Raw genomic sequence first — 8825 nt, forward strand, 5'->3', positions numbered from 1 at the left:
TATAACACTAGGTGTTTATCTAAAATCTGGGTTATAAATGAAAAATATACCCACTTCTCCAGAAACCACTACAACACTGCATATGATCAAATGTTACAGGTGAGACAATCCAACAGTATATAAAGTTGTTATAAAAAATTAGCACCACCTCCACCAGCTGCTGTGTGTTTATCGTCATCAGGGGCGCCGCCAGGAATTTTTGGGCAAAATCAAATTGGGCTCCCTCTGTGCAGTTGTCACCACATCTCTAGGACCTACTATCCCATCAAAAGTTTACATCATCTAATAAGGCTTGCAACGTTGGTTTGTGTTCTAGTACTAGCAACTAGAAATATATATACTCAATGATGATGGTTTAATACTTTTTATTGTGTTATTTTTTGGGGCCCTGTCAGTTGTGGGCCCTTGATTGTCAGCAATAATATTCAATCTCTTTGAAAATACTTTTGTACTTTATACATTTGCTGATATAGGCTACTTTTGTGCTTTAGTTTAATCTTTCTAGTAACAGAGTATTTTAAACGGTGGTAAATATATGTACCTCTTTTACCACTGTTGGATTTGCATAGATGCAAGGCTTTTATTTTGAAGGCTCAAGCCGGAAGTCGGTTTATTTTTTCGGTTTGGCTCTACGTATTGGCCTCCTCGTTGTCAAGCGGGTTTGCAACGTTAATTTAATCGACACCTGCGACAACAACAAACAATATAAAGGAGGATTTTGTTTGCACCGACGATGACAGGATGAACGTCGCTGAACCCCGGGCTTCCTGTTAACGTGTTTCTGACCTGACACGGTGGTGATGTTGCCTCCCTCAACGAAACTGCCTGGCTCGGGCTGATGTTTCGGTATGACAGGGTAAGAGGAAACTGTTTTATGGTGAAATTAAAAAAAGATATATAACGTCAGGACTTATTCCGCGCAGCAGTGTGCCTCACATGTGCTTTTGTTTCTCTAAAACGAGCTGTGAGCAGCAGCAGCAGCAGCGGACACTAAGAGTAAAGTAAGTTGGTTGAGTTTGCTACCAACTATCATTTCTGCCTTTATGTTCTCCCCTTCATATGAACCGTAGCTAGTCTTTGGGGACGTCGTTTGGTCGGTGTTTTATGTTAATAAGCCTCACTGGCCTCTGTTACCCATGAGAGTGAACGTTAATGTTCTACATCATAAATAATTCATATGCTGTTCTGGTATCTCATAAAACACCAATAATGTTAGTAATGTGCACTCATGTTGATTAATATAAAAAAAAATAACCCCCACCACACTAACTCATGTGTTTTCTTCCCTTCAACAGAATGAAGGCATATCTGCAACAATGTTGTAACTGTTTTAAAAGTAAGTATTTTAAAATCATAAACTGGACCCTGATGGCAGATTTTTTTCGTAATCATCAAAAAGTTTTTTTTCCTTCAAAAATCCCAGGTCAGCATCTCATTACCTTGCTATCAAGATTTCCCACACAGATTTTCAATGAAAATGGAGGATATGCCCTGTCAGGCCCAGACAACACCAAGCTGGAGGTGAGTGAACATGATGAAGAATGTGTAGTTTGATTTTTGTGTCTTTCATTTGTTTTTTTTTATGTGGGCTAATTGTCTTTCTGTTGTAAGGCCTTGGTCCATGACATCTACTCTGAGCTGGTGGAAGATGCCTGTTTGGGCCTGTGTTTTGAGGTACATCGTGCCGTGAACCGGGCTTTTCTTCTTGGATGAAACGGACCAAGAGGCATGAAGGAGTTTGGTTGGTGCCATGTTTTTTTTTTTTATGTGTTCCAGTCTTTTGTCTTGGGTGTTTTTCTTACGTTTTTTATTAAATTTATTACAGAAATTGTGGTCAGCCAGGAGTGGACATTTTGGCCAAGTGTACAATCAGTGGAAAAACAAAAGGTGCGAGTGCCCGAACTGCAAAAGATTGATCGCAGCTTCTCGCTTCGCCCCGCACTTGGAGAAATGTCTCGGCATGGGACGCACAAGCAGTCGCATCGCAACCGCAGGTGAGTCAGTAAAGTAAGATCATTCAGGACTGCTTACGTGTTGTTGAACACCTGATTAGATTGTTAATTCTTTTTTTTTTTTTTTGAAAAATAGGCTGGCCAGCAATAATAACATGAGCAAATCAGAGAGTGATCAGGAAGACAACGTGACCTCAACGATAACGACTGGTCGTACGGGGCAGAAAAAAAAGTGAGCACTTAAAATAGTTTCACTTAAATTTCCACTGTGCTTCCACATAATAAACAAACTTCTTGTTTCAATATTCCAGCCAGAAGAAGAAAAAGTCAGATAAGGTATTTTTGCGTTTGTTTTCCCTTTGACAGACGATATTTAACACATTTTATGTATTTTTCATGTGTTAATGAGGTTGATCTGATCTGAATGATTTTCTCTGTGCAGAATCAAAATTCTCCAAGACGATCCAAATCCATAAAACATAAAAATGGTGAGTCTATGCTATTTAGTTTCTCGTGTATCATGAGTTTTGGTCCATGCCATTCTTCTGGATTTTCTGTGAGTTGTCTGTTCAGCAATCCTGAAAGCTTGAGAAGACATCTTCAGCTGCAAGTTGAATATGGACATCTGCACGCATAATGTCAAATCTACAGAATGTAGTTACAAGTAAAATATTCACCTTTTTAGATCTGAGGTAATAATAAGGTTAATAAAGAACACTTCAGTCATGGTGCACAACTGAAACAATCAGACTTCATGTGCTGTAACTAGTGATATTAACCTGCAAAAACAGAAGTGTCAAAACAACCATTAGGGCTTTTACAGGAGGTTTTATGTTACATGGAAGTATTAAATAATATCTGTTTAACTGCTAGCTAAGTATATAATGAAAGTGACTTCAAATAATCTGACCGGGATGATTTGTTTTTGATAAAGATGTTTTAATGGTGCACGTATTTTAAATATAGGGATCAACAGTTAGTGTTGTGTTTGTTTTTCTAGGTGAGCTCGGGAGCAGCGTCAGTTCAGAGCCTTACAAGGTGACAACCCTCCTTTTTATTACTGCCTGCAAGATCACAAAGATTATACGTTTGTATTGTTCAGTGCTAAATCTGATACACGTTCTTGGCCTGTGTTTATTTCAGTACAACTATAAACACCGGCATCAGTTTGCTTTGGCCCTGATGAAGTCAGATCCCTTTAACAACGGTGAGCCACTTGTCTGTATTTATCAGGATAAACACAAAAATTTATTGCTCAGATGTTAATTAATGTGCGTTTGTTTCTGCAGCAATGTGGGGTGATCTCTGAGCACACCAAGAAGATGTGCACCAAGTATATTAATTTATAATCTGCTGGCACGTAGATACTATGATGAAACGTGTCCGCTCTGGGTTAACAGCTTTTCTGGATAATGCAGGATAGTTTCAGGTACCGTAACACCTGGCTGTGTGTGATGTTATTTTTCCAAGCCTGAGTTAGTGTTTTTTATTTCCTCAGTTTGGCCCCTCTATGAAACTTACATAAAACTAAGTCACTGTCTGAAACTGAACCTGGAAACATGATCAGCTTCATCCGTGCCTTTATGAAGTGATCACATATGTCGGGGCTAACTTGGTACACAGGTGGCAACTCATTGCATTTCATTGTTTGAAATTGTCTGGACGCAGTATTGACTTGTCTTTCTTCCCAAATGAAACTCTAAATTCTGCAAAGGTGTCAGAAATTACACGCAGAGAGATTTTGAATTAGACCTGCGGACCCTGTCAGCGATCAACCTCTTTAACATTGCATAACCTTTAACACCTCATTGCTGCTCCGCTCCATCTGATTGGTCACTGATTGTGTCCGCGGGACTCCATCCCATCTCTCTCCCTCCCCCGTGGCCGTATGCATGCAGGGGCAGGGTGACGCGTGAAGCTGTGCGCGTTGTGCGGCCGTCAGTCAGGGATGTATAATGCCACCTTGTGTCCCACCAGGTCTCAGCGTGCCCCCAGCACACGGACGAACAGAGGAGGGCCGTCAGGGTGTTCCTCCTGGGGCCGTCCGCGTGAGTGTGCCCTGTCCCGTTCCTCACCCTCCCCCACCCACCTTCGCTCACAAGTGTACTTACACAAAGTCATGTTTGAATGAGTGCTGTGATCGTCATGGTGTAGATGTTTGCTGTGGTACACTTCACTGTTTTCTGATCAGCTTTTGCCACAGATGGAATAGAACAATGCTGCTGGTCAGTGTTGTGAGGAAATCTCTGACTAAGGCAGAGTTGTGACTCTAACAGAAGGCACGCTGCAGCTAAGGGGACTGAGTGAGATTATCCATTACCACCAGTGTTTTTTTTTGGACCATACTGGGTCTCATTGGAGGGGCACATGAACCAATGTGATTCACCTTCCTGCAGGCATGTTAATGCCTCCTATACAAATAACGTTTGACTACCAAGGCCACAACTATATCAAGCTTAGTTGCAATTTAGAATTCAGATGAACATACGGTTGCTTTAAAGTACAAAGCATATACTCAAGATTACAATAACACAACATATTCTTTCTGGTTCGACCAGGAGATAGAGTGCATGTTTTGATATTGACAAACTTACATCTGTAAATATTTACATCATAAATATTTTGAATATAAATGATAAAAAGAAATAATTTATTTATACAGCAGAGGTTTAGCTAGATTTAATTAGTTTTAACAAGTGGACAACATACAGATATCAAACACAGTTTCACAAGAACAATAAGTCAAACAATGTAAATATTTAAGATAACTTGTGCAAGAAAAAATTAATCCCACGTGAGAAAACCAAACTGAAAGATAAATAAATCCAGTTATCTGATTCAAGCCGATACTTCAATAAAATACCAAATATTTCAATTGAATGTAATGACCTCCTCAGCCATGTCCATATCAGTTTGGTGGTTTTTATTGGCTCAAGTAGAGAATGAATTAAGTTTACATACTCTTTGAAAATGTTGCGTAATGTCAGACAAGTGCAGAACATATATAAAGACTTACTGGTTCCTGTTTGCATCGCTCACATGAAGCGACTGGGTCAGCTCTAAACTTACAGTCATGCTCTTTGACTTTGTTAGATCTCTTGAAATCCTTCAGGATGCTACCAGCCGAGAGAAAAGTTCACATAGGTGTAGATGGAGCACAATTTCTTCATAGCAATTAGGCCAGAGGTCCAAGGAAGTGTTATTTGTAAACGGTTCTATGTATCTTTGTTGGAAATGGCTATGTATGTCAGATGGTCTGTAAAGGAACCCTTTTATTACTGTGGTCGGTCTGAGTTGAATGCCTGAATTTGGTTCTCCCTGTCTGGGTTGTCGTGTAATAGGCCGTCGCTGCCTGATGCCGACGCCGCTGTGGAGAACGACAGCTTTGCATTCCAGATGGACAGACCTTGATGAGCCGGCTGCGAGTGGGAAGACTCCCCTGATATTTCACCCGCCGACTCCGCTTCGTTAAAGCCAGTAAGGGAGCAACATGCATCACACGGAAAGACGCTTCTATAAAGACAGCTGATAGATTCATTTTCTGTCTCTTGGACAGGCACCACCCTTCAGATTCTAGGAGACCCAAGAAAAAGAGGGACTTCTCTTGGTAGAATAGTGGAGGTGAGGAGGAGGGGGAGGAGGAGTGCTGGACTGGGTTGGTGGCGGCAGCAGCAGCAGCAGCTCTCAGAGTAATATCAGCTTATCGACCAAAAAAAGAAGGCCCAAACTCCAGCACCTTCTATTTCCAGTATCTTGATGACTTAAATTAACCTAAACCCTGTCTGGTCAGACCAGTTATTGCATCCTCTAGAAGTCCCCTCCACTCATACCTACATTTACAGGCCCTGGACAGGATGGGACGACTATACTAATTCAGCCTTGACAAATCAGGCATTTAATGAAAGTTTGTTCTTCTGTATTATGAACACAAGCTTTCTAAAAAACACTGTGGACGGTCACAGAGTCCAGTCAGAGTATCTACAGGAACTCTTGTGAAAACCCCACCCTAAAAACAGACTCACCTGCTGCTTATTCGAGTGGTTTCGGTTTCAACCACTGACGTTTCGTGGCTCACACATGAGTTCATTCCAAAGTGTTGGATGGGGTTAAGATCAGGGCTCTCTGCAGGTCAGTCAACTGGGAAAACATTTTCTCTACGGCTTTTTGAAGCACACTATGGCCTAAAAACATCATTTATTTACTTTAATAGTACTACTGATTAAAAACCAGCCCTGGTACACAAAGGTAGTTGTCTGGGTGTCCACATTCTTTAGTCTGTCTCTGCTGTTCAGTTTTTTTTTTTCAAACTCAAAATAGTAGGAAAAACATTTGTGTGTTACTGGGACCCCTAAAACGATACCATAAATGACCCTTTTCATTGCAGCCGTTTAATACAGGTTTAATAATAGTAATTATTAAGGGCTGCACTCATTTAGCTTTCATGATTTCAGCGCCCTGCCACTGCGCATGCTTGTTTTTACTGATAACACCGCCATTATTGACTGAATTAATGTCACCTGAGAGTGATAGACCTTTTTTCACAGCAGCCATTTTGTCATGAAATAGTAAACACAGGTGTTTTGCAGTGATGCTCAAATGGCTGCTGTGGAAAAAGACAAACAGAAAACATCCAAACATACCTTTTTTCTCATTACGTTTTTTTCAAAACTTACTTTTAAGTTTAAGCACGAAACAATCTTGAATTTGGCTTTCTGAAACCTTCAGGTACTCTGTCATCGTTGGCCTCCCTGTGAGCCGGCCCCCCACCTCTGTTTTTTTTGGACTGTGTGTTCATTTTCACTCGCGTATACTGGAGTACTCATCAGTGGCTTTTTAATTCTACACGTATTGCACAGTCGTGTTGGGGTGCCTCTGTATGCTGACTCGCATCCAGTGTGAACGTCACTTTTTTTTTTTGTGTCGTGCGTGTGTGTGTGTGTGGTTAGAGGGTGCGTATGTAATCATTTCTATTTTCTAAAACTATGCATCCTGTGATGTGACATTTTTGTGAAAGTTGCGTGCCATTTTAAATATTTAACTCTTCCTGTTTACCTCACAATATATTTAAGGTTGAATTTTTCGCTCCTGTGCAGTGATTCGATATGTATATTATTTGTGTGTAAATGCATTGATTTGATATTTGATGAGCCACTAGGCTTTTGGGGGCACAGTAAGTACGTTGTATATATGAGTGTGATGGAAAAATGAATCATGAATCCCGTGCAAGTTTCTTTCTCATTACAAACTATCCACATGTATGTTCACTTAGTTTCTGCTTAGAACTCACGTCATACATAGACCTATATCAGTGCTGGCAGTTAGCTGTCATTCATGGTTTATGAGTGAGAAGTCTGCATCTTTGAAGCCATAACCCCAACAATGTCTATGTAAACGTGTGTAAGATTATACAATGCTTTAGCGGTCGAACGCACTATTCACTAATCCTGCGCTTGCAGCTTTTCACAGTCGGTCTTCTAAACTATTTATCTTTTCTCTTATAAATCGGCTTCACAAACTGTTGCAGATATTAATGCAGAGTTCAAAAGTGGATAGTTGAATACAAGGATAATGTATTTATTTGTATATATTATATCAGGACATCGCTGCATTTACCATTAGGGACTGTATGAAAAAATATTAATGGGAGGTGTTATTGTGCAAGTATACGCCACCCAGAGAGCTTGATGGATTGGAATACTTCCCAAAAACCTCTATGTCAGAATTGTGGAGGCGGGGTGTGCCACAGTTCCCAAGTCATTTCCCAGAACCGAGCCAGGGTTGATCCTCTCACTTTGGACTTTTTACTCTCTTCTTGGTTTTTTTACATAAAAAGTGACAGACTTTTTTTTTTCGTGAATCAGCAAGTATGACATTATAAATGCCTTTCAGGAGAGCCGCGTCGAAAATGTGCCACCATTATCTCTTCCATGACATCCATTGGAACAAAACACCAAACCCCTTTACCTTCTGGCGTAGCCGAGGACGCTTTGTATGAACTAGTTATTTTTTTTAAGTTAACAAAAAAACCAAAACTTAATCTGACCTTTCGTATTGTCATTTTTGACAGCAGGAAAGGGTTTAATATATATATATATATATATATATATATATATATATCTTATATATATATATATATAATATATATATATATATATATTTTATATATATAATTACATTCTTGTGCATTGTACATTTAAAAAAAAAAAAAAAAAAAAAAAAAAAAACAGCATGTCAGGGGTCAGGAACATGTCCTAGCATTAGGTCTCTCATATCAAGACTTTACTTTCCTCATCAAAATCAGTAGCTTCTAGGACAACCATTCTGATTGACTCATTGGTGGAATACAACATTTTACAAATAGAAAATATTTTATATTTACCCTTTTGTGTTTTGTTAGTATTTTAGTTTGTTTATTTTTTCAAGACGAGAGTCCAAATAGAATATTTATAATTTCAGGGATTGCCAAAATATAAATAGAACCCTTTTCTCTTCCCCAGTAATTTCCTACAGTCCCTGGATGTCGGCGTGTCGTTCACTTGTCTCAACGTCATGAACGTGGCAATCTGTTGACCCCGATTTCATTTCCCTATGAATCTTATTTTCCCATTGTGTAGGTCTGTGTGACTTGAACGTGCCCTTTTAATCTTTTCCAGTACAGTCTTGTGATGTGCACTACAGAATCAACTGTTATTGAGATACTTGTGTAGATATGATTAGATTCTCGAGCCACCTTGGTAGCACGAAGCTGACAGCTGATGTTCTGTCCGTGGCGCCTCTCTGTGTATCTGTGTGCAGTACGAGTGCAATAACAAAGAATGGCGATGTTGTAGTTTTTCCCCGATATTTTTCCATGCACAAATCTGGCGAATGCGG

The 8825-nt window shown here is 39.8% G+C and overlaps 1 pseudogene; it reads left to right on the forward strand.

The window, feature by feature from the left end:
- Positions 1 to 1471: 1471 nt before the first annotated feature.
- LOC113747024 (ataxin-7-like protein 3) lies at positions 1472 to 3261 on the forward strand (annotated as a pseudogene).
- The last annotated feature ends 5564 nt before the right edge of the window (positions 3262 to 8825 follow it).

Source organism: Larimichthys crocea, chromosome XII (genome assembly GCF_000972845.2).
Source record: "Larimichthys crocea isolate SSNF chromosome XII, L_crocea_2.0, whole genome shotgun sequence".
Taxonomy (NCBI): domain Eukaryota; kingdom Metazoa; phylum Chordata; class Actinopteri; family Sciaenidae; genus Larimichthys; species Larimichthys crocea.